This window comes from Pinus tabuliformis, chromosome 3_2, assembly GCF_031772625.1.
Source record: "Pinus tabuliformis cultivar Carrire ecotype Pingquan chromosome 3_2, CPIR1, whole genome shotgun sequence".
NCBI lineage: Eukaryota > Viridiplantae > Streptophyta > Pinopsida > Pinales > Pinaceae > Pinus > Pinus tabuliformis.
In genome coordinates, this window is record NC_142302.1 from 366,813,388 (window position 1) to 366,832,939 (window position 19,552).

A 19,552-nucleotide genomic window follows, 5' to 3' on the forward strand; every position below is an offset into this window, starting at 1 on the left:
TATTTAGGGAAATAAAGACATCAAATGTACATCATTGCTGCACAGATAATCATCCAATCAAAGGGATGATGACTCTACCAGAATCATCAGTCTACACTCAGACGATTGTCTGTCCTATGTACATGAAAATGAATTTATAAAGCTGAGCACGGGAATGCCCACCTTAGCTAGATCATGAAAATATTATGAAGATAATGTATTGTATTGTATATTATTACAGGTCTCCTCCCAGCTTGAAAGAACTTTAGATCCTCATAATAAAGCATTTCACCTGACATCAAAAGATTAACGACCTCATGCTTTAGGGGGGCAACTGTTATAGACATTTTTGGGCACTGCAACCCCAAGCATAAAATGTCCATAAACCAAGGGCTCCTAATTCCCTAAAAGTGTTGTTCTAACCCCCTAAAGGAACAAGGTCAACTGATTATAGCTTCTCCCAGAAGTTCTCCATGAAAAACTGCTCAGAACTGGTCAAAACAAGATCATTTCAGCTGCTCCATAGGCAAAGTGCATTGCATCTCACCTAAGTACACTCTGTGGGTGCGTTGCATTTCAAAAAGCCCTTCTATGGGGTGTGATGGGCGAGAAGTGACAAATGGCAGTGTCAATCCGCGAGGTGGAGAGGCATGGAATCTTCCAGAAACTTCTCCTGTGACACTTGCCTCTTTGAATTCGACCAAGGATGAGTAAGAGATCATCAATCTCCAAGTGGAAGCAAGAAATATCAGAGGGAAGACACTAATCAAATCACAAGCTGACTCATCTCCCTTACAGATATCTATATATGGATCCCTCATCCCAGAGATCCAGAGGCTGGAATTTTGCATCTTGTAAGGAATTGCTGTTGGTTTCTTGAGACAACATCATAGTGTTGGGTGATCTAAGCTTTGTATGAGGTAAAGAAGGGCTTACTTGCTGAGAGGATGATGCTGGGTCAGAACAACTGGTTGTAACTCCCTTGGCTCTTTCTTGATTATCAATAAAAGCTATTCAAGTTTTCCTCCATAGTCTTGTGTCATTTAAGTTTTATGCGCGAGAGAGAGGTTGGTCTCCTTTGTTCTTCTCTCATATATATTTCATAAATGAAAAATGAAAGTAGCTTTACTTTGTTTGTTTCTAAGGTAGCTACCACACCTTAGTGGGATAAGCAGTTCTGTGTAGACACTTTTCCCTGTAACACCTGGGACCCCAATCACATATCTCTGTAACCTAAGCGGAATATCATATATACCCATCTATGGAATATCTAGTGTCAAGCGCTCTAGATGATGCTCCAAATCAGTCAGGATCTCTGTTGATTGGTCCTGTGGGGCTAGTGCTGCTGCAACCAGGTGTCTCGTCTCGAAAGGCTGGAGAGCAGCTGGTCGTTGTGGACCCACATCTGCATTTAAACTTTTGATTATCAGTTTTGGACGATTTAAAAATAAAAAAAACTAGAACTCAGAAAGTGTTGAAAATGATTTTAACTGAATCATCCCATTATTCTCCTGGTGGGAGAATCATGTCTGGGTCACCACGATAATCCATCCCAGCGTATGGAAAATCCTGAATAGGAAAAAGTTGGTTGTTCAACCAACGAAAGTACTCGAACAGAAATCGAACAACCTCTGTACCCTCCTTAGGGTGGCGGGCCATCAAAGCAACCCAACGAACTATCCTAGGCTCTCGAGGAAGACCAGCATCAACAAGAAGATGTTGTGGGGCTAGCATGGGAATCCTCTCTAGAGCAAAGTTGACCACGATGAATCCATATCCAAAATTTTTCAGTTGTTCATTCTTTGCTCTGGTTAGTTTGCCTTTCACATTTGCCAACAAAGCCTTGCACCAGTTGAATATTCTCCCTCGAAAATAGTCTACTGCCATCTGCATCTGGGATCCTATAGCCACATGCAATGCTGCACTCCCACATAACCTGGTAACAGTTAACACAATGACCTTAAGTTCACGGCTGCTGATATTTTTAATATCAATCCGTTTGTCCTTTTTTTGATCATCGCAAAACTCCAATGAGAGACTAGTGACTGACTGGCCACCTGGCCTACTCCCGAAAAGAGATAATTGTTCGCCCCTCTTGGACAAACCAGTAAAAAAATAGATGTCCTCTAGCTCAATTTCAAGCCGGTGGCCACCAATGATGAAACACTTGTCCTGTATGTTCCACCTGTCTACCAGCCATTGTAAGAGGTCTACATGGGCCCGCATACCCTATATGCCCCAAGACTTTAGCAATATGCATGCTCTTAATGCCTGCATTGTGGGCATATGATTTAATGCAGAAAAATCCACATCCTCATGCTCGCGTTCTCGCCAAATAAGCATTTTGAATGTCCTACAATGTATAAAAGACATATTAGAACCAACTAGTTCAAAAATTTTTGAGCAAAAGTGGAGAAAAACTAACTTTGAAATTCATTTTTGCGGGGTCTGCACCCACTAGTTGCAAACAGTGCATAGGTCCATAGGGGCTGTGAACAATAGGTGCAGACCCACGACTTTGTTCTTTGTAGAAAAAAGCTGGGGTCCACAGGGGCCGCAAGTTGCACCTGCAGACCCCCGCGAGTGAATTTTCAAACCAAATTTTACCTTAAAAATTAAATCTAAAGCCTAAAATCAAAATGTAAATGGATGAAATGCAAGATAAGGAGGTCGTGGATTACCTGGAGCTGACGGTTTTCAATTTTGATGGATGGATTTTCCAGAATCTTCACAGGAACTTTCTTACCCAGAAGCTCTCACTTTTCACTCTGAACTCAAATGGTAAAAACGAAGTTGGAAAACCCCTTTTTATAAGTTTTTTCGAATAAATGAATTTTTAATTTAATTATTTTTCACTTTAAAAAGGCAATTTTGAAATCATTTTTATTTATCTTAAACAAGTATTTGTAATGTTTTGAGTTTTTGTGCAGGATATTGGATTTTTTGGGAAAATTTATCATTTTTCAACAAAGAGCATACTTTTATCACTTTTTCCGACTCTTTCAAAAATTTACGAAAAAGCGACACATTGGAGTCCTCGTTTAGCTCTTTTCAGACTCTTGAAAATTGAAAAGATTACCGAGCACTTGATTGTTCAAACTTGTTAAAATAAAGGAACAATCATCCCTTTAGTATAAGTTTACCCCTTTTACAGACTAAAATGGACTATTTACAAAAAAGGTACATGTTGACTAAACATGGTCAATAGAGTCCTCTTTAAACCCGTTTCAAACTCATTAAATATGAAAAGATTGTCGAGCGCTTGTCTTTTTCAGCTCGTTAAAGTATTGAAGAGTCATCCCTTTTTGTATTATTTTATGCTTTTTCGAGACTAAGGGATTATTTTACAAAAAAATATCCCCATTGGAGTTTTCTTAAGTTTTTCTTCTGACTCCCTAAAATTGAAAAACACTGAGTTTTTCCCATACTGGACTCGTTAAAATTTAACAGTAAAGGAGTTGTTCAATTTCAAACAGGAACAAACTACTCCTTCTTAGGGTTCGAATTTTAAACTAAGTTGGACTCATCCGAAGGATGAGCTTATAAACAAGAAAATGTTATCCTTCTCAAGCTTGTAAAAAATAAAGAGGTACTTGCCAGAAATGGTGGGGGAAGGGAGAGAAAAATGAACCTATTTGTTACACTTTGTTTTGTAAAAAGCCATTAACCATTCTTGAACACGCCACCTTTTGTTCACCTGGCTTGGGAAAATCCTTTGCCTAATAGTTAATCAAACTATATTGAAAATCTTCAGCCAGTTTCTGGGTATTAGCTTTGGGTCAATTGTCACCAAACCATCTGTAGTGTCGTTATGTGTTCAAGAGATCAGTTCAAACAAACCATTCATCTACAAAATATCTATCATCCATTTCGACCATCCCTAAGTTAGTCCTTGCTAATATATTTCTTCAAAACTTGATCTATGATTTTGTGTTGTTGGCTTGCCCATGATGGATCACTTTCTATCGACTTCAGCTCTCTATCTAGGAGGTTGATCTAGAAATCATCAGTACCTTGAAAGCTACATGCCCTAATGGCAGTTTTCTCGCCTTTGATGATAGGTTGCATCATTGACCTTCGATCGAATGATTCCTTGACATATTTGACTTCGACTCATTTATTCACATTTCATGGATTGTACTAGGTACTTTGAGGGCCATTGACATTACTGGTGGTTTCTCTCACACTTGTTAACAGTTCACATCATTGACTAGTAATCAAGTGGTTTCTACCATGTCTGACTTGGACACATTCATTCACATGGATAGAATCGTACTAGTTCAGAAAGCGGAAATCAAGACCCTGGATCTAGTTTCTACCATCCAGGCTGCGAGAAATTTTGTTATTCATTATGTAATGGACTATTCATAAACAGATGGTTGCATCCATACTATGTCTACACATGTCCATACTCTTGATGTATTACAAAATTATTCCTGTATCATAACAATTTAGTCAGTTTTCTAGTCAGTTTTGATCTGAGTATGGGAATGCCTACCTCAGCAATGATATGTCTATATATATATATATATATATATATATAGATATATTTTGCATTGAATGTTTTTACAAGTTCCAACTAGGGTGTCCACAGGATGATCCTTGAAATGATAAATTACTTCACTCTTCATACATGAAAGACTTCATCTTCATCTATTACAGACTTCACACTTTAGGGGTAAATCTATTGCACTAAAAATTGTCACCTTGACATTCTGCAGTCCGTGTGAGTCCATTACCACTCATACTTTCCTCCTTCGCAAGTCTAAAGCCTCAGTTTTTCATATCAAGCCTTGAAAGCAAGAGAAAAGCCCTAAAATTCTTTAAAACTCTGGTTCCACACTTTCTCTTAGTCTTACCTGTGGTCCCGCACCTAATGCTCATGTCCCCTGTGCACCTGACCGCTCTATCCTTGTGTTATGGGTGCGGACCCCTATAAAAGTTAAAAAGGCGCGAGTACATTCTAAAATACTCACTTTTAGTCGTTTCTAGAAGCTTCTGGAAGGAATATTGAGGTAGCAAGTTCGATCTCTTAAGGTTCATGCATCCCATACCTTAAGGAGCTAACCCCTTGATGTGAGGAGCTTATCCCTTTGAAGGAGGATTCTATCCCTTCATAGATGGACCTGTAACCTCCTCCTCTGCACTATAAAATGAAGCATTGGGCTAGTTACTGAGGAGGTTGAAAGCTGAATATTTTTGAGGTGAAATGCTGCTGGAACTTGGTCTTCTTTGTTGAGCTTTTATGAGGAGAGATTACATACCTCTAAGATCTCATTTGGAACAGTGCAAGGCTTGTCAAAGTAAAGGAAATTCTTATTTCGGGCCCCAGGAAGAGCTTGTTCAACATCAAGGCTGAAAAGGTTGTAAGGTTCTTCTACTTCAAAGTTAATACAAATAAGTTTGTTTTTCTCAATAAACTATTCATTTATGGTTTATTTTATGGATTCCTTGATCACCATAATAGACATGATTTATTATATTTTCCATGCAGGTGCTATTTGATGTTTGCTTGTTTGAGATTGTAGGTCTTTAAAGACAACTCTTTCGGACCATCAAGGGATGACCACAATGAAAAAGCGTTGGATCTAAGGTAGGATTGTAACACCTCTATAGTTTTTATTTGTAAATTTCATATGTCTAGAGAAAGATAGATTTCTTTATCTGTTTGTTGCTAGATTATCCTGTGATACTAGGGAGATCGGTCTTGTCCACAAGAACGATTTACCCGGCTAACGCACTTTCAATCTGGTAAGTTGATTAACTTTCCTTACTTCTTGCTTAAAAGCTTGAAAACAATGTCGAAGGGTGTTCAGAAAAATCAAGAGAGTTAGGACTCAGGATGGGTTCAAACTATACCATTATGGGCTGATCTCAATTCTGATTAGGAAGGAATTAGAGAATAAAAATGTGAGCTGGGAAGGGATTTTGAAGGAATTACGAGGAAACATGGTAGAGTCACCTAGGAATAAGGGTAAGAGTAAAAAGGAAGACTCTAGACGGATAGATAAAACCCTCATCCTACAAACTGGTAAGAAAAAGACCCTAACTAAGGAAGGCGCACGTGAAGAGAAACAATGAACCATAACCGGCACCCCTCTTCCTTTGAAGAGAATAGCTATAAGTTCTATTAAGAATAATTTTTCCTCCTTGAGAGAGGGCCATGTTCAATCAACCTCTTTAGTAAATATAGATGACTCCTAGCCTAATTCACCGAATGAGAACAATCTCTCGCTCCTTGCGGATGCTATGGTTCACATAGTCGGTAGTGCAGGATACCTCAAAGCGAAAGGTTTTACTCCTATGTTAGTGTTAGTTGGAAAGATGAAGAAGAGGAAGGTGTCTAAGATAGTAGATTTCGATGTAGAGAAGGGTCTAGCACCAGACCATGGTAATGGAGTGCAATGTAATATTCAAGAACAGGGAGATGAAACACAATGTGATGATGAAATGAAGGGTGATGAGACACCATGTGATGTTGATATACAGGATGGTATTGGTCTTGACAGCAAAAACACTTTCTTTGTGTCAACTACTCAGAATATTTTGATGGAGGAGGAGTTCGTTAAGGAGGACTCCACTCTCACTTTGAATAGTTAGATGGAGGAGTTGAAGCAACGCATTTATGGACTCGAAATTCTAAATCAAGCCATGAAATAACATGGTGTAGTGCTAGAAAATAAGAATGCCGATTTGGAAGGGGAAGTGCAAGAATGAAAATGGAAAGAAAGAGTGTGAAAGTTACGAGCTTCGAAATGCTATTGTTGACTCAAGAAATTATTCAAACAAGTCAAGAAGGATCAAACTAAGAAGTAGATCACATTGAAGACAAGAATGAGCATATAGATACAAAATTGAAGGAAGGTCTCTATGTGTTTTTTTGTAGAGGTAAGGGTGAGGTTGTTTGAGGACACACAACAAGATAGGGATGTGACGATGTTGGTGGTTATAATTTTCCTACTTTTTGGTCTCTATCCTATCACATATTAACCCCTGTTTTAACCCAAAAGGCCTATATATTCCTGTATTTTTTCCCGATTGCATACATTCCTACACTCCTCTTATGTTTTTCATATTCAAAGGTTATATATGTACTTAATCATTAAATTATATGTTTTATATCTTAAAATTTCTTTGGAACTAATATATTCCTTTCCTAAGTAATTCAATGGAACCAAAGTGTTAATCTATGTGAAAGATTTGGCTGGTGTAGAATCATGCTTGTACCAGTCAACGTTCCTGCACTTTCAAGGAAACTATCAATTCTTTGTTTGACTCACCATTTATGGACGAGACATATTGATAGACCATGTGGATTTCTTACGAAGAGATCAGTTTCCTTGCTGGGCTCATCCTTTAAAGAAGAAGGTGGGATATGAAAGCTGGACTTCGACTATAAAACCTCGGTTTAGACTTTTTGTGAACAGCCGGAAGGCTTAATATATCATCTTGTTATATTTCTTGTTACAGCCAAGGCACGAAGTATGTATTTAATACAATTTCTCTATGGATGTTAGGGAGCGATTTTGTATTAAAATTTTGCTACTATTTGTAATTTTTAAGTATCGCCATTTCTCGTATGGATCAGGGGATCCACGACATGTATTTTCTATTTTTGAAATTTAATACAAAGGAACATGCCAGTTATGAAGTTCTCTATTTTGATATCGTTGTGATGCTCCATTTGAGTGCTTTAAGTTTCTATTTCGTTACAGGGAAACAAGCTGATTGGCTAGGGCCCAACCAACCCAGCTAGTTCTCCCTTCCTTAAAGGTGTGTTAGATTTATTTTTATGCAAGGTTAATGAAGTAGATCATGTTTGGATTCTTTTATATCTAATGAACATTAATTACTTATCATGATCCCTATAAATGGGTAACTATATGGGCTCATTTTTCCTCCTAACATAGTGAAATCAACCATTCTCTTATCTTATTGCATTTTTTTTATTATATTTATGCTTATGGAGTGAGTTGAGTTAGTTATGATGCCATGTGGTCTAATATGTGGTTAATACAAATTTTGTTGAATTTTGAAGACAAAGTCAAAGATTCAATGGAAAATTGGCAGCAATAATTCGAAGTGGACAAAAGAGAGGATTTATAGGAGGGAATTCCCCTCATTTATTACTCCCCACCTCGAATTCCTCTTCATGCAACTGAGAGTACAAACAACCAAATCAATGCACTAGGAGGCAACCAAGAAAGTGGAGGATAATTGATGTTTATCTCAAGTTTTGGGAGCTGAGCCTCCCTGATTTTAAGGAAGTTGTTCGGAGCTTTAGTTGAATAAGTAGAGAGACCTAGAGCCTCACTAGGGTCAGATTTTTGTTGTACTTTTGCTATTGTAAAACTCTGCTCAACTTCGAGCTTACTTTTGTGGACAGTTTCATGTAATCATATTACTGTTTTGACAATAAAGATGAGATCATTTTTGAGCTAGCACTGAGTTACCTCAAAGGGCTAAAGCTCTTGGGTTAGGGCCCAATCCAAGCAGCCAATCTCCTCTTTGTTTGTATTTATATGTTTTTTTTTAGTTTGTGGATTAGTTGTTGTTAGATGAATTTCTTTCTTGGTTAAGAATATGTTGTTTTTGATGGTTTAGTAGTTTTCTTTCATTTGTGTTTTCTATAGCAGGTTAAGCAGTGATAGAAAGAACATTCAAAAGGCTAGAAATAGTGCCTTGGCCTCTTTTCCTCCCTTTGGGACTATGAATTGATGCAAATACCCTCTTGCTGCCACAAAAACACAGATTCTCCTTCTCCATAGGATTTCTAGTGTTTGCAAGTGTGTTAGAAGGTTAATGCTTTGCTTTAGATCTCTTCCAACATGCTCATTTTTGTATTTGCAATAGGTATTCTTCCATGCTTTCTTTTCTTGTAGCATTGCTCAGCATTGACTTCCATGGATCATAGCTTAGACTAGCTTGATGCGAAATTCTGTTTTTTAGATGTACTCACTTCCTTGCTTGCTTGATCTTCTTGGTTGACTGTCAGTTGTTTTGTAGAAGATCTCTCCTCACAATAGATCTCTCCTCCAGAAGGCCACCTGAGACCTCTTAGGACCCATCCCCACCATCCTACATCCCCAGAAAGCCCAAATTCACCCTTCAACACCACCTATTCGCTTCCACCTTCACACACAATAAAATACATGCCTGTCAATTTCACATAAAAAAACATAAAAATCCAAAAAGATGTTTTTTGATCATTTACTTCTAGAAATAGTGTGAGTAGATGTTGTTTACTTCCTTGAGTAGGTAATGGCATTCATTTCATGGTTTTCATAGTGCTTTCTGCAAAAGTAGGATTAGTTGGTTAAGTAGGGTTTGCTAGGTTTACTTTACATTTCAGTCTTTTTCCTTTCTGAAATAAGAGTAGCCTTTGTAGAGTAAGCCTTCCTTTCTTTCGTCACATATAGAGATTCTTTTGGAATCCATAGAAGTTGGCTTGAGCTACTAGTGATCTTGCACCAGCTGACCAAGTGACAGCCTACAGTAAGAACTAGTACGTGTGCATACAACACTGTCGCTTCCAAGTTTGTTACAAACTACTGGATTGATAAGAGTAAAGTAGGCAGCCCAGGAGTTGTAGCATTATTGCTGTAATACTAGTGCTCACCACTTTTTGGTGTCAATGTTGGGGAAGCATCAAAGTATTTTGTGATTAATTCTTTCTTCTATTTTCTATTGCAACATTATGCTAAATAGTTTATTTCAGCAAAAGTAGAATAGTCATTTCTTTCAGCTTCTGCATTTCCTTGCTTTCCTTTTCAATTCTGAAAATTTCATTTCAGTAAGAGTAGGCTAGTCATTTCTTTCAAGTTTTGCATTTCCTTGCTTTCCTTTTTAATTCTCCAAATTTCATTTCAGCAAGTTCATTTCAATTAGTTACAATTTGTTTTATTCAGTCCATTTCAGTTTTGCAGGTACAATCAGTGTGAAAAAAAAAAACAAAAACCAACCAAAAAGATTTCCTTTCATGCCTCGTAGGAATAGAGATAATTTAGGAAAATTCTTGCCCAGCACCCCCACTACCTCACACAACCAACCTTCTCTCTTCTTCAGTGGCAGTGATCAAGAAGAACCTTTAGGTGAGCAACCAGAGATATTTGAAGAACCTATAGGGGAATAAGAAGAAGAAAACATCCCTCTTGAGCCAATGGCTGAAAACAGAAATGCTAGGGGGAACAGAGAGAGAATAGAGGGTACCTTTCCCATTAGAGAGACCAATGGAGACACTAAAATGAAGAATATAAGCCCTTCATCCCAACCTCATTTCCATGGTTTGACTACAAAAGATCTTGACACCTTCTTGTTTGAGTTTGTTGTCATCTGTCGAACCTATGATTATGTAGAAGACAAGCAAATGTTGAAGTTATTCCCTTCTACTCTCAAGGATGCAGCATTGTGCTGGTTAACGGGGTTACCTGGAAATAGCATCACAACTTGGGCTCAGATGTAGCAAGCCTTTAGTGACAAGTATGGAGACTACTATAGGACAAAAGATACCAAAGAAGAAATCACCTGAATGACCATGGGAAGTGGTAAATCCTTGGAAGATTATGAAGAGTGGTTCCAACTTAGCTACAAAAGGGCTTGGTGTACACTTGACCCTGAATCTCTGATGTTGGTCCTGCTCAGAGGAATTTCAGAAGACCTTCTAGACACCCTCCATCTACTGGCTAGGGGAGACACCTACCAACTATCTTATGAGGACATAAAAAGTATTTTTAGAAACCATTCTAGAGCAGACAAAAAGAAAGGTAGGGGGAGTCAACCCATGGCCAGTACCTCCTCTTCCAATTCATTTATTAAAGCTAAAATTGGAAACATGCTGGAAGACTTCAAAACTAAGATGTTGTAGACTCTTGCCATGCACATGGATTCCTTTCATATCAAAAGAAAACAAGAGAAAGTAGAGAGGGCTTTGGCCATCTCTTGTCCTAGATGCACCAGGAGGCATCCTAGGAACGAATGTCCATTGAACTCTATAGAGGTTTTTTTAGTTTGTGAAGAAGATCGTTCTACAGATAAGTGCCCTTCCTTGCCTAGACTTAAAGTTGTATACCATGGGGCCGAAGGAGCCACTGAACCACTCAATTTCATGAATGAAAGGAGACTGCATGGACCTAGACCATACTAGCAAGGGATGCAAGGGACATCTCAGGCATACTACAACCCCAACCAAGTCACTTCCATACCTTCTTAGGGCCCTCGTGCTCATCCATCCTGGTCCACACCTCCTCCTTGGTCCTTCACATCTCAATATCATGCCCAACCAACCAACCATTCATTTCAATCCTATGCTCAACCATCACCTCAACAGAATGCACCTCATTAGGGGTGGAGGACCTAGTATAACTCTCCTCCCACTCTTTTGCCTCCACCACCTGCTCAACCACAACCATTACCTTCTGCTCCACCAAGGAAACCCCAAATGCCTACCCAGCTCAACCTGAACCCGAACAACAAACAGGCTTAGCAAGTATATAGTGGGGTACCATCATGCCCAACTTATTTTGTAGAGATTCAAGAGATTAAGCTGTGATCTGGGAAGGTTCTCCCAACTAGCCAGCCTCCAACCAAGGACGTTGAGGAAGATAAAGAGGAAAGTGAACCTAAAGCAATTTCACCCTTTCTTGAGAGACTATCCAGGACAACACAGCCTACCCTAGAAGAAACTAAACTTCTGGGAGAATTGAAACAGTTATGTGTGAAGTTACCACTTCTGCAAGCCATAAAATATGTGCCTATATACAATAGGTTGATCAAAGAGAAGTGCTTTAGGAATCCATGAAGGCGCAAAAGAGATGCCCCAACCATCAATGTCATAGGACAATTGTCCAACTTGATGTTGTGGTAGGTAATCTGTCTGAAATATCTAGACCATGGAATCCCAGTAGTTGATGTCCACATCAATGGCACCATGATCCCACATACCTTGATTGATTTGGGAGCCACCATTAATGTGATGACAAAGGACACAATGCTCAAACTTAACCTCCAGGGCTCCTTGAGGAATACCATAAAAGTACTGTAGCTAGCAAATCGCTCCACCATGACCCTTGAAGGGATTGTGGAAGATGCGATGGTCTCCATTGATTCTTGGGAGTACCCTGTTGATTTCTTAGTTCTCCAGCGGAAGCCAAAGCTCACTGGGTATCCTCTCATCTTGGTAAGACCCTGGTTGGCTACTGCTAATGCCTACATCAGCTGTCGAGCTGGGAACATGACCACAAAGAATGAGCATATGTCCAAGCAGTTAATCCTATACCCTCCTACCCAACCCTTGCTATAACATGATCTACCTCTTTGGTTGGAGGAGTAGGATGAGGATGAGGTCTATTTACACCACTTTGTGCATTAGAAACCACCAAGGGGGGGAAAATGCAAGATGAGGATGATATGATTGAAAATTTGATTCAAAATCCACCCCCCAGTGTCTTACCATTAGAGGACATAGTGAGAGAAACCCAAAAAAACCCCTCAACTGATCTCTGTGTGGCTGACCCGACCTCTGTTCATGTTAACAATATAGAGGTTGGCCCAGAAAGAACCTTGAAAATAAATCCATCCCTATCCTCTTCCCAGGAGAAGGAGTTGTGCAACTTATTCAGAAATCATTTAGATGCCTTCTCCTAGAGTTATAAGGAGATGAAGGGAGTGTACCCTTCAGTATGTACTCATCATATATACATTAACGAAGATTGCAAACTAGTTAGGTAGCCTCAAAGGAGGATGAATCCAGCACTTAAAGACATTGTTAAGGAAGAATTGCAAAAATTTCTTGATGCAAGATTCATCTACCCAATCTCTGATAGTGAATGGGTCTCTCCTTTGCTGCTAGTGCCAAAGAAAAATGGCAAGTGGAGAATCTGTGTCGACTATCAGGAATTAAACAAAGCCACTAAAAAGGATCATTTTCCTTTACCGTTCATAAATCAAATGTTATATGGTCCGGTAGGGAAAAATTTTTTCTCCTTCCTAGATGGGTTCAGCGTGTACAATTAGATTCAAATTAGCCCGGAAGACCAAGATAAGACCACTTTCACTTGTCCTTGGGGTACCTTTGCATACTGGGTCCTTCCTTTTGGCTTGTGCAACACTCCAGCCACTTTCCAAAGAGCGGTACTGAGTATATTATTTGAGTTAGTTCATGATGTAGTAGAGATATATATGGATGACTTTACTCCTGATGGCTTTGATTTTCAGGAAGCCTTATCTAACCTAGGGAAAGTTATAGACAAGTGTATTGAGATGAACCTATCCCTCAATCCAAAAAATGTGAATTTTTTATGACCAAAGGGACTGTGTTAGGTCATGCAATATCTCAACGAGGACCATAGGTGGACCCCAACAAGATTGCCATCATCTAAAGGGTCCCACCTCCTCAAAAGGTGAGAGATGTCAGAAGTTTCCTAGGCTTAGCTAGATATTACTGAAGATTCATTAAAGATTTCAGTAAGCTAGCCTCTCCCCTGTTTTTCCTTTTAGGCAAAGATGTTGAGTTCATATGGTCTGAAAACTGTCAAGAAGCCCTAGATACCTTGAAGACCAAGCTAGTAACTGCCCCAATTCTCAGAGGCCCAAACTGGGCCCTACCCTTTCACATTCACACAAATACCTTGAAAAAAGCAATAGGAGTAGCCTTAGGACAAATTGATGAAAAGTTGCCTTATGCCATATAATTTATAAGCAAAAGTTTGTCAAAGGCAGAGTTAAATTACATAGTGACAGAGAAGGAACTCCTAGTTGTTGTGCATTCCTTAAAAAAATTCAGACATTATATCACAGGCTATCAAACCTTCGTTGTTACAAGGAAAAGTGTCTATGCAGAACTGCTAATCCCATTAAGGCTGGTAGCTACCTTAGAAACAAACAAAGTAAAACTACTTCCTTTTCCTTTATGAAAGATAGATGAGAGAAGAATAAAGGAAACCAACCTCTGTCTTTCGCTTGGTTCCTTGCTCGATTTATCTCTCTTCTGATAGTCCTTTTCTACTTGCTTTCTTGTATACCTAGCTTCACAGAGTACCTATAGAATCAAAGCAGCATAACACTATACGAGAACATGGATCTATTATCATAAAAAATCTAGGATCAGATGTAAATTGACCATACAAATGCATAAAACATAAATCACTCAAGAGTATGGAGGAAAACTTGAATAGCTTTATTGATAATCAAGAAAGAGCCAAGAGAGTTACAACCAATCGTTCTGACCCAGCATCATCCTCTCAGCAAGTGAGCCCTTCTTCACCTCATGAAAACCTTAGATCACCCAACACTATGATGTTGCCTCAAGAAACCAACAACAATTCTTTACAAGATGCAAAATTCCAGCCTCTGGATCTCTGGGATGAGGGATCCATATATAGATGTCTACAAGGGAGGTGAGTAAACTTTTGAGATTTGATTAGTGTCTTCCCTCTTATAGTTCTTGCTTCCACTTGGAGATTGATGATCTCTTACTCATCCCTGGTCGAATTCAGAGAGGCAAATGTCACAGGAGAAGGTTCTGGAAGATTCCATGCTTCTCCACCTCATGGATTGACACTGCCATTTGTCCCTTCTCGCCCATCGCACCCCATAGAAGGTATTTTTGAAATGCAACGCACCTACTCTGTGTATTTAGGTGAGATGCAACGCACTTTGCCTATGGAGCAGGTGAAATGGTCCAGTTTTGACCAGTTCTGAGCAGTTTTTCATGGAGAACTTCTGGGAGAAACTGTAATCAGTTGACCTTGTTCTTTTAGGGGTTGGAACAACACTTTTAGGGACTTAAGCGCCCTTAGTTTATGGACATTTATGCTTGGGGTTGTAGTGCCCAAAAATGTCTATAACAATTGCCCCCTAAAGCATGAGGTCGTTAATATTTTTTGATGTCGGGTGAAATGCTTTATCATGAGGATCCGAAGTTCTTTCAAGCTGGAAGGAGACCTGTAATAAGATACAATACAATACATTATATTCATAATATTTTCATGATCTAGCTGAGGCAGGCATTCCCATGCTCAGCTTTATAAATTCATTTTCATGTACATAGGACAGACAATCTCCTGAGTGTAGACTGATGATTCTGGTAGAGCCATCATCCCTTAGATTGGATGATTATTTGTGCAGCAATGATGTACATTTGATGTCTTTATTTTCCTGAATATATATCGCAGCCTGGATGGATGAAACTAGATCCAGGGTCTTCAATCTCGTTCGATCTTCATTGAAAGTACAAGTCGATCCATGTGAGAGATGTTCTGGAGTCGGACATCGAAAGACATCGCCTGATTACCAGCCAATGATGTAAGCTATTAACAGGCACGAGAGGAATCATCGATAATGATAATGATCCTCAAGGTACTGCAGTACAATTCACGTGGTGTGAATAAGGGACTTGGCGTCGAACACCACGCAAAATCTTTCGGTCGAAGGCCATTGATGTAAACATGTCACCAGAAGTGAGAAACTTGCCATTGAGGCATGCAAGCTTCAAAGTACTGAAATGGGTGTTCCTAGATCGACTTCTTGGATAATGAGCTGATGTCGACAAGAAGCGATCCATCATAGGGGGGCCTTAATGAATCCCACATCAATGACACGGAATGGAGCAAATGATTTTAATGGAGGTGAAAACGATCTGGTGATATAAGGTTCAGGGTGGCGGTCATGAAAGAATGGAGCGTAAATGTATTGCAGCGGGTGAGACACAGGTGAATTCTCTGAGTGACTTCTCTTGAACATATCGATGACACTGAGATGATGGATTGGTAGCATTAACCCCAAATGTGGATGGTGTGATGTGACCATGGTGATTTGACCGGTGAATGAAACAACTCAACCCGACTTGGATGCAGAGTGAAAGTGTCATGTTCAAGAGTGACTTGCTACCAACAAAGTTTCTTCAAGTTTTCTTCCAAATTTTTCCCCAGTCATTGTTGACCAGTACCTTTTTATTTTTGTCAAGCTTGAGGAGGATAACATATGCTTGTTCTATAATTTTCCCTTCGGGCAAACCCATCGCTATGTTTTAACGAGCCTAGTGATAGTGAAACTCGTTCTTGTTTGTTATGGACAAGTTTGTCGCTATTAAGTTTTAACGAGTTTAACGACAAAGATAACTCAATCCTTTTCAATTTTAGAGAGTCTGAAAAGGGACATAAAGGAATCTCCAAAAATCCTTTTTCGTCATCTAATCCCTTAGGTCCGAAAAAGTATAAAACAATACAGAAGGGATGAATTTTCGGTACTTTTAATGAGCCGAACAAAACAAGCGCTCGATATTTTTGTGTAATAATCCCTCAGGTCCAAAAAGATTAAAATCTAAAGGAGGGATAGCACTTCCGGTCACTTTAACGAGCTGGAGAGGCTAATGGCTTGACAATTTTTTCATATTTTATGAGTCAGCTGAAAAGAGCTCAAAGGAGACTCGTTTTTTGAGGAACGAGTGATAAATTTGGGTAGCAGCTGATTCCAGGTAAGTTTTGGAATTTCCCAATCACTGCAGTGTTACAAGGATGGCTAATAGAATCACTCTTCGTAGCTGTTCCTAAAAAGGGGTAAACAATCAAGCGGAGGTGATGATGAGAACACGAACAAGGCTTCAAAGGCTGAAGTACTACATTCACGATGGTTATTTACCAGAAATTGGTTCATTTTTTAATGAGCTTAAACGCTGGGGGAAAATTTTGCTCATTTCTTATGTTTATTTTTTAACGAGCGTGAAGTCCACGTTAAAACTGCTCAATTAATCCAGTCGTATAATAAGAATGTCTCATATATAAAAACGACATTATTTCAAAGCTTTGCCCCACATCCTTTCTTTATGAAAGTTAGGAAACGACCAATCCTACGAGTTTAAAGGGTTAGAGGACCTACAAATTTAAAAAATAAATGGTCGCTCTTCGCTTGCATGCCAAAAGGTTTGCATGCCCCTAGGTATAGAGACATAGAGTTTCAAGGTTACCCCGCAATTTCGCAGATAAAACATTTGTTTTGCCAAAAAGGCCTACCTCTTTTATGTTACCAAAGATTGTTCTATTTGTACCACAAACAAAACACTTCTTCGGAGATGTCTATCGAAATAGACAAAGGTGAATGGCGCAGACGCCTCCACTCACATAACTTTGACGAGGGAATCTTGTTCCAGTCCAACCCCCTTTTCCAATTTCGGATGGGAGTGTCAGACTAGTCATATATCTCTCGCGGAAACCTACCCTATACCTGGAGTTTTCCTTCCGAAGCAGACCAGGGTGCATGCCCCCTAGGTTTCAGTCATGTCCCCTGAATTACTCGTGCTCATCAGGTGGACGGACTGGGGATTGATGAGACATTCTTACGTGAAAAGACCATTTAGGGATGGTATATGACTATTTGCTATGCATGAACCGGGGAATGAAAGCTGGTCTACGAGCTTGACCACTCTTCCTTCATGCGGAAAACACATTACTCTAAAGAGTGATGAGACAATGGCTCCCATGCAATAAATATAGTCTCGCCCAAGGAGTAGATTATAATCCAGGGGTCCTTGGACTACCATTACATTCATGTGAATGGTTTTCCCTCTCAATGTTATGGGCACATTGGGAAGGATCCCTAATGGTCGACTGGTTCCTTTGTCAAAACCTGTTAGATTTCTCATCTCAGCCAAAAGCGATGGCGAACCAAGCACTTTCCAAGTAGTCGAGGAAAGGATACTCACAGAAGCCCCTTCATCTATGATGGTACCGGCCATAACCATTCTATATATTTGAGCAATGATTCAGAATGGTATACTAGCCGATAAACAGGGTCTGCCTAGTAGATTCCAGTCAAAGGAAACAACTAGGTTGCTTGGAGGTGGGACCGAATAGACGGTCGGGTACGACTCTGATGAACTTCCTTCCTGCGGTAAAGGAATGGGTAAATTGCCCCCATGTTCATCGGAGTCTATGCTTACAAAAGGAATTTGGATGGTGTCATCCTTGTTCTCTTCGGTAACTGTATCATCTAAAGATGGAACCTCCGAAGGCAAGACCGGGTCAATTGCCACCTCGACCTTTTGACTTTCGTCTGGTATGGATTTAGATGGTTTTTCTTCAGTGATAGATACTTCGGCTGACCACCTGGACGTGTCAGCCGGATTTTCAACTAGTGACGGACTCGACAAGAGTTTCTTATATCCAGGAGGAAGTCGTAACGGTGAAATTGGACGATCGTCCAAAACTCTTTTAGCCTCGTCTAAGAAGGGACAACGGTGTATAGCGTGATCACCTTCACACAGTTTACAAGGAAATTTGCTTTTTCCTTTTTGTCCAGGGGCTTCACTTTCACTAGTCGACGGTGTATTTTCAACATGATCATCAGAGGTTGATGACACCTGGTTGTTCAAACAAGGAGACCAGTCCCTTAAGGTCTGAGGGATGCAAGGATAATCTCTATGAAAGTGGTCTCCCTTGCAAATGACACATGGCAATTTAGGCCTGGTCGGTGCAGTGTGTGGATTTTTGCTAGACGACGCTTGGTTACCCCTTTTCGCCTTTGGCTCCTTCTTCTTCTTCTCTTTCTTCTTCCTTTCCTTCTTCTTCTCATGTACTTGATTTTTGGCTTTACCAGCCCCATCAAGTGAAGAGGAAGGAGGAGAGGAAGAATTAGATGAAGTAGAGGGTTTGGGGGTAACTCTGGAATTGTCTAGTTGCTGACTCGATTGTTCAGGAATCGCGGTGTTCTGAACGACGGAGGTTGAGAAAAGCCATACGGGCAAGCCGATTGTCAATCCTGAAAGCGACAATGTGGCCATATGGGGTGCACCAACATCTCCCCAAGAGGAGAAGGGACTAGGATTTCCTCCAAGGGGAACTCCTTGGTTGGTGGACTCCATTTTCCTCAACCTAAGACCAACGTAGGAAAGGTGATGATTATTCCGTTTAAAATAAATTTTAGACGCTTTGACACAACTTGTTTTCTCAATTTTAAAGAGTTGAGAAAAAACAAAAGATGACTCTAGTCGCCTTCGATTTTTAATGAGCCTGAAGTGACAAGTGCTCAGATGGACCTTTTCCGTTAAGGAGTCTAAAAAGGAACGAAAGGGACTACTCTGGAAATCTAGGCAGAGGGATTACCAAGCCAATCGCAAAATTGCAGAATATTTTTTACGGTACGGCAGTCAATCTTCCCTAATGCTGTGTTCAGTGCATTGCGATTGATGGGGCGACAGACACAACTTCCTATCGATAAAGGATTAAGCCTATTGTGGTCTCCCAAAATATACTCGACGGTACGTGGGAGCACAAGTCCGTACTGGCACTTATCGTCTCAAAGTGGAGGAATCACCCAATCAACAGTGAAAACAACAGTTACTGGGCTTTACGACACCGGAATACGTCTGTAGCCTAGACTTCTAGATGTTGTGCGTTAGGTTCCAAAGCATTGTTAGATTCATTAAATTTATTTTATAGTCGATCTTGCTTAAGAAATTTTCCTTTCAGGTTCACCGCGTGATGTAGATTTACAATTCCTAAAATGCAATCTAAGATGATAAACAGTCGTTTTATCTTCTTTGTGCAATGAAAATCCTAGCTACTAAGGAAAGAGAAATGGC